The 6822-nt window shown below is 40.9% G+C and overlaps 1 protein-coding gene across 1 annotated transcript in view; it reads left to right on the top strand.

Moving 5' to 3' along the window:
* The first annotated feature begins 1762 nt into the window (after nucleotides 1–1762).
* RAB7A (RAB7A, member RAS oncogene family) overlaps nucleotides 1763–6822 on the top strand; it is a 50990-nt gene continuing 45930 nt past the window's right edge. The window contains exon 1 of the mRNA XM_063426240.1: nucleotides 1763–1892. The gene's annotated coding sequence lies outside the window, so the exon portion shown is untranslated. The remainder of the gene's footprint in view (nucleotides 1893–6822) is intronic.

Genomic DNA, 6822 nt, shown 5'->3' with positions numbered 1-6822 from the left:
CTAGCCCTGTCCTCGGGTAAGGAAAACTTCCCAGCACCCGGGACATGAAGCAGTCTTTTGATCTCATTGCTGGCTCAAGGATGGCCCACTCAGAGCTGGAGCTTCAGGCCCAGACATAGGGCCTTGTGAGCCTATTGGAGCCCAGGCCATAGGCAGAAGCCTTGGTCGCCTAATTGGTTATCTGGCTCTGTGAGCAGTAAAATATATAAATATGATAATATAAACAATGCAGTGTTTGTTTGAAAAATGCTAAAAAACCAAACCCACAAACTAAAGTGCACAATTTAGCCACAACATTAAAACCACCTGCCTATTATTCCCCCTTGTGCTGCCAAAACAGCTCTAATACTCCAAAGCATGGACTCCACAAGACAACTGAACATGTCCCGTGGTATCTGGGACCTTGACAATAGCAGCAATCCTGCAAGTTGCAAGGTGGGGCCTCCATGGATTAGACTTGTTCCAGCACATGCCACAGATGCCCAATCAGAATGAGATCTGGGAAATTTGGAAGCCACAGCAACACTTTGAACTATTTGTCACATTCCACTCCTGAACAATTTTTGCAGTGTTGTAGACTAAACGACACACAGGCACCTGGCTGTTCACCTGATCTAAAAGAAAAAGTTATTCATTAGACCAGGCAACATTCTTCCTTGCTCTATAGTCCAGTTCTGAGGCTCACCATTGCAAACACTTTCGGCTGTGGGTAGGGGTCATCATGGGAACTCTACTGGTCTGTGGTTACGTACCCCCATATGCAGCAAACTGCGATGCACTGTGTGTTCTCACAACTTTATACCATGGCTAGCATTAGATTTTAAAGCAATTTGAGCTACAGTAGCTCTTCTGTGTAATCGGATCAGATGGGATAGCCTTTGCTACCTATGCGCCTCAATGAACCTTGGGCGCTCATGAACCTGACGCCAGTTCACTGGTTGTCCTTCCTTTCACCACTTTTGGCAGGTACTAGACACTGCATTTCAGGAACAACCCACAAGACTTGCCAATTTGGAGATGCTTTGACCCAGTCCTCTAGCCATCACGATTTGGCCCTTGTCAAAGTCGCTCAGATCTTTTCTCTTGCCCATCGTTCCTGTTTCTAACACATGAAATTCAAGAACAGACTGTTCTCTTGCTCTCTAATATATCCCATCCCTTGATAGGTGCCATTGTAACAATATAATCAATGTTATTCACTTCACCTGTCAGTGGTTTTAATGTTGTGGTTGATCGGTGTATTCTGTCCTCATTTTAAGCAATATTGTATCTGCGAAGTAGGCATTTGTTTTTATAACCACCCCTAATTAAGCTGGCGAATGTAGGCATCACAATAATTAACACTACACAATAGACAATCACAATGTATAATAATCCAATCACAATGGATTACCAGCAGTCAATGCACAAGGTGTACATTTTTTAGGAAGTATATAGCAGGACTGTTGAAACCACCCAGCCTTTCAATCTATGCAACTATTTAATAAATAAAACTAGTACAGCTATTTCCAACCTCCCATTCCTGTCCTGAATAAAATAAAGTATGAATGCAATCACACTTGTGCCATTTAGCAGTTTGTCACTTACTAAACAACACAACAATAAACCATTAGCAATCCTGAGACAAGCCGTCTCTGCGCCCCAGGCAACATGGCGGCTTGGCGTGGACACAGCGCGTCACGTGGTCCCCCGCTCCGCCCTCCTCGTTCAGTCCACCAATAGGAGCGCAGGAGGGGCGGTGACGTAAGAAGCCCCATGACTGTCTGTCACGTCCGCTGGGAAGAGCAGGGTTGGCAGCAGGGGAGGAAGCGGAGTTGAGCAGCAGCGGACCCGGCAGGCTGAGCAGCACCGGCCCAGGACACACACGAATACCGGACACCGAGCCACAGCTGGTGAGAGCAGGCAGAAGGGGTCCAGCCCTACCCCCCCCCCCCCCGAGCACGGCCAGGGCTGTCATAACACTGACACCCCCCGCCCGAGTGGGCCCTGGAGGCCTGAGGCGGACAGAGTCCCACAGCCCACCTTCCCCTGGCCTCCCCTCCACCACATCCCCGGGGTCCTCCCCTCCTGGGACAGCCACAGCCTGCCTTCACTCCTATACACAGTGTGACCATCCTGGCATTAACATGGCCTTGAAACCACCCACCAGAAATCACTGCCCCCATCACCCCCCCCCCCCCTCTCTCCCCCCCCCCCCCCAGTACTGCCATCTCCATAATTATTTTTATTGTACCCAAACAACACTTGTTTGGATTATTTAACTCAAAGACGTTTCATTTGTTTGCACAGGTCCTTTTCTTTGTTTTGTTTTTTTTACCCCCTTCACTGTGTGTGTGTGTGTGTGTCAAAATTGTCCTTTCCCAATCCTATTACTAGGAATAGCTGGCTGTGTGCCTAATGTTAAGAATATAATGTTACAGTTCTAACCATGGGGGACCTGATTTTTGGGTCCCCACCCACGTAAGAACTGGTGCCATTTGTACCTTCTGGTTCTTTAGATTTAGCCTAAATTATTTAGGCGTGGTGTCTTTAGATGTGAAGATGCCATTTCTTATTCCCAGTTTTTTCTTTATGTGACTCTGCACCATCAATCATTTTTACCATTTCATTCTGCTTCGTTTTGTCAAGTCTGTAAGTATTTGTCGTTATTATAAAACAAATTGTAACTGTATATTGCAGATTGTATAGCTCGTCAGTCACTCCCCTAACTTATTTGTTTATTATCCAACATTATATGCATTTGTACATTAAAAATTATAAATATATTGTCAAAATCTAATTCAAATTACCTCTCCAGTATATCCCAGTTATCCTATTCCTCATCAACCTCCGAGTAAGCACTCCCACCCACCTTGTCTATTGTCCTAATACTTGTACTTTCTTTTGTCTTGTATTCTGGCCTGCTTACATTTATTGTGCTGACACTTAATATTTATATCCTGGTTCAAATTTACAGTAAGTTGTGGACTTCCTGTTGCAGCCTCTTGATTGGTTTCTATAATTGGCTGTACCGATCAGAGACTGCCTGCCTTTCAATTTTTATTAACATTTTCTTCTAACAAAAGGTCACTCATTTTAACACCCCTTTTAAAAAAAATTACTTTTCTCTTGGATATGTTGACATATACAACTTTAAATCATGATTACTTAAAGGGACACTATAGTCACCTGAACAACTTTAGCTTAATGAAGCAGTTTTGGTGTATAGAACATGCCCGTGCAGCCTCACTGCTCAATCCTCTGCCATTTAGGAGTTAAATCCCTTTGTTTATGAACCCTAGTCACACCTCCCTGCATGTGACTTGCACAGCCTTCCATAAACACTTCCTGTAAAGAGAGCCCTATTTAGGCTTTCTTTATTGCAAGTTCTGTTTAATTAAGATTTTCTTATCCCTTGCTATTCTAATAGCTTGCTAGACCCTGCAAGAGCCTCCTGTATGTGATTAAAGTTAAATTTAGAGATTGAGATGCAATTATTTAAGGTAAATTACATACGTTTGAAAGTGAAACCAGTTGTTTTTTTTCATGCAGGCTCTGTCAATCATAGCCAGGGGAGGTGTGGCTAGGGCTGCATAAACAGAAACAAAGTGATTTAACTCCTAAATGACAGTGAGTTGAGCAGTGAAATTGCAGGGGAATGATCTATACACTAAAACTGCTTTATTTAGCTAAAGTCATTTAGGTGACTATAGTGTTCCTTTAATTCTTAGTAATCTACCAAGAATAAAAAGGCTGACCAACGTTACTGGTTATGAGGTGTTGAATCCTTTTCCCTGCATGGGGAATCCCCAGTATATTTACTTGGGTACATAGCTAGAGTACCTTTACAGATAAAATCCACCAGCTTTGGGGCTTTACCAGCAAAAATGTTTTGTGAACTACCCATCCATTCTTTAATATTGATTATATGAGCTTTTGTCACAGTTTTGAGATGCTTTGGGTCACCTGAAAACCTAAAAGTGGACAGTTGGCAGGTGTGATTGTGTGTCAGCAGTCTTCGTTGAATATTTACTTCTGTTATCAATCTGTCTCTCCTCTGCAGAGAATGCAGCACCTCAGTAGTATTTCTTATGTGTAAATATTTTTTTCTGTGTCTCCAGACCAGAATTGTCATCATTGCCTGGCTAATCATTCCAGCTTCCCTATTTGTTGATTTCTTGTTGTATTAACTGCAACTTTTCTTTAAAAATAGTTATGTATTTAGTGGTCCCGCTTTTATTCACTTAGATGGTTTCCTGAAAGCCTTATGATTTTCTTTATCGTGAATACATGAAAAACATCTTTACCAGTAGACATATTTTCATCAACATACCATCCGAGTATTTTAGAATACACAAATCTAGGATTTTAATAGTTGGTAGTGGAGTAAAATTGGGGGAGGTGGATATCCGCATTGAATGCATCTTCTGAAGGATCTGTGCTATATCAATTCCCGGGTTGTACATAAGAGAGCAGATCCAGCACTGCATTTTTTTGTTTCCTCTCATTCTAAATGTGTACTCTGCTAGGTTTGTGTGCCGCCACATGGTATGCTATGTCATTTTTGAAGTTCCTCATGCTTGAAGTTCCTCATTTATTGATGTGAAATAGTATGCATTTTGTTTAAAGACTATTCAAGCATAGGGAGTATTCTGTATTGCAGATCAGGGTTTTTAAGAATTTAAGATTTTATTAGACATATGTGTTTACTAACAACCATTATTTATTTTTCCTTGGAAATGAATATTTAAATTTATGATATTTAAGCCATATTACATTTTTAAGATATATCATTGCACTTTCTGCAATACTGGCCCTTTTAGACATATTTACTGAATTATGTGCCACCTCCACTGCTGGGTTACTGCAGCGCTTAGTATCTGAACTCTGCCATAATATATAACTTGTATTGGGAGTGCATTTGTGTTCGCTTCCAATCCACAGAGAGTGCTCAGAACTCGATCACTGGGCAGTGAAGCAACATATAACAGCCTCTTTCTGTTTCATGGAAACCTCGTAAGCTCATGGTACATGGATAAGTGGGCACCGTGTAGGTGAAAATGGTAAAATACTGTTGGTCTTGTTTGAGCAATGGCGAGAGTGAGAGGAGTGGGCAGATTGGGATGAGCTGTCCAAGGTGGAGGAGAAATGGTGTGGATATAAAGGACCTAGTTTGTGCAGGGAGTATCCAGGTTTATGCTGTGACATTGAAATCAAGGGAATTGTTAAAAGAGCACTATAGACACTCAGACTATTGTCTGTTAATTTTAACCTGTGAAACATTGCATACTTTAAAAAAAAATAAAAAATAAAAAATTGTTTTTTGCAATGGTTACATTGCAGGATAAAATGCCTCTCTAGTGGTTGTCTTACAAAGAGCTACAAAAGACACTCCCTCCTCCAGAGTAAAACTTGGTCTGGGAATCAAATGCTGCTGGATAGCATTGGATTGGACAAGATAGCGGGTTATGTCAGCATTCATGCCGACATAACTGGAGGCTGGGAAGGAGGGGAGTAATATTTTATTTCACTTATTTTTTACAGGGCAGAAGGGAACCTATAGTACCAAAACCATTTATTTTCAGGGCTATAGGTTCCCTTTAATTTAAGGGATACTCCATACATCAATAGAACTTTAATGCATGTCATATATTTTGGCATCATTAATCTACTGTATTTTTTTTCTGCTGAAATCTCTATAGTTTTTGCACAAAATAAATGTTTTGCAGAATGCTGCACCGTAACCCTGCCTCAGTCAAGTCTCCTCATGCCAGAAAGACCTCTTTTCAAATGTATGTGCACGGTCTCAGCCCGAACACTGAGAACTGTTTTTAATTCACAAGCTGGTAGTGATATCCTTACTATGTGCCTCCTTGGATGTACTCCTTCGAACGCTGTTTGTTTTGTTCAGATTATTCAGTACTGTCAGTCAATGACAGTTGTGTTAACATCTTTGATGAGAAAATATTTTTTGGAGTGAGGGGATGTGGCTTAAGAGGCAGGTTTATGTTGCAGCATTTATTTAAACATTTACCTTTTTTTATGGGAAAAACTATAAAGATTTCGGCATGGAAAAAATACAGGATGTTAATCAGGCCTGAACCAGTCAAATGCATTTAAGTAGTATTGGTGCCTGGAGTGTCCCTTTTTTAAGTAGTGAAAATGGTAGATCCTCGCACACTGACGTGTTTTGAGTCAAAGCTTGTTGTGATACTAGAGTGAGATGGACTTAAAGAGATACTCGAAACAAGGACCTTTTACTTAATGAAGCAGACTTGGTATATAGTTGTTTCTGTTTGTGCAGCTCAAACATCCTACGTGATAAAATTGGTTTAATTTTCAATCCAATCTGGCAGCACATGGTGTATACTTTTAGAAGTGTTTTTTTTTTTTTGCTCTATTCCTTGAACTCTAATCAGACACACAGGGCTCTTGCAGACTCTAGCAGGGAATAAGAAACTCTAAATTAAGAAGATTGTGCAATAAAGGAAGTTTAAACATTTGATTTCTATTTGCAGGGAATATGTAGGGCACAAACAGAGGAGGTGTGGCTAAGACTCAGTTATTTAATTCCTATGTGGCATAGAATTGATCAGTAAGATTGCAGGGGCAAGATTTGTACACCTAAAATAGGGTTGGTGCTTAAAGGTTTTTTTTCTAAAGTTACTTTTATAGATTTTGAACATTGGTGACTAATGGAATCACAGTTGTCTAGACTTGCTGTAGTGGTTGTGGTGCTAAGCTTGGCTTCTTCCAGTGAATTGTCAACCTGCTTAAAAACTATTTAAACAACTTACCTTTCTTAGTTGGGTGCTCACAGTCCTTCTGAGAAAGTTTGGTAAA

The sequence above is a fragment of the Pelobates fuscus genome, chromosome 7 (genome assembly GCF_036172605.1).
Source record: "Pelobates fuscus isolate aPelFus1 chromosome 7, aPelFus1.pri, whole genome shotgun sequence".
Lineage (NCBI taxonomy): Eukaryota > Metazoa > Chordata > Amphibia > Anura > Pelobatidae > Pelobates > Pelobates fuscus.
This window is presented reverse-complemented; position numbering and strand designations above follow the sequence as displayed.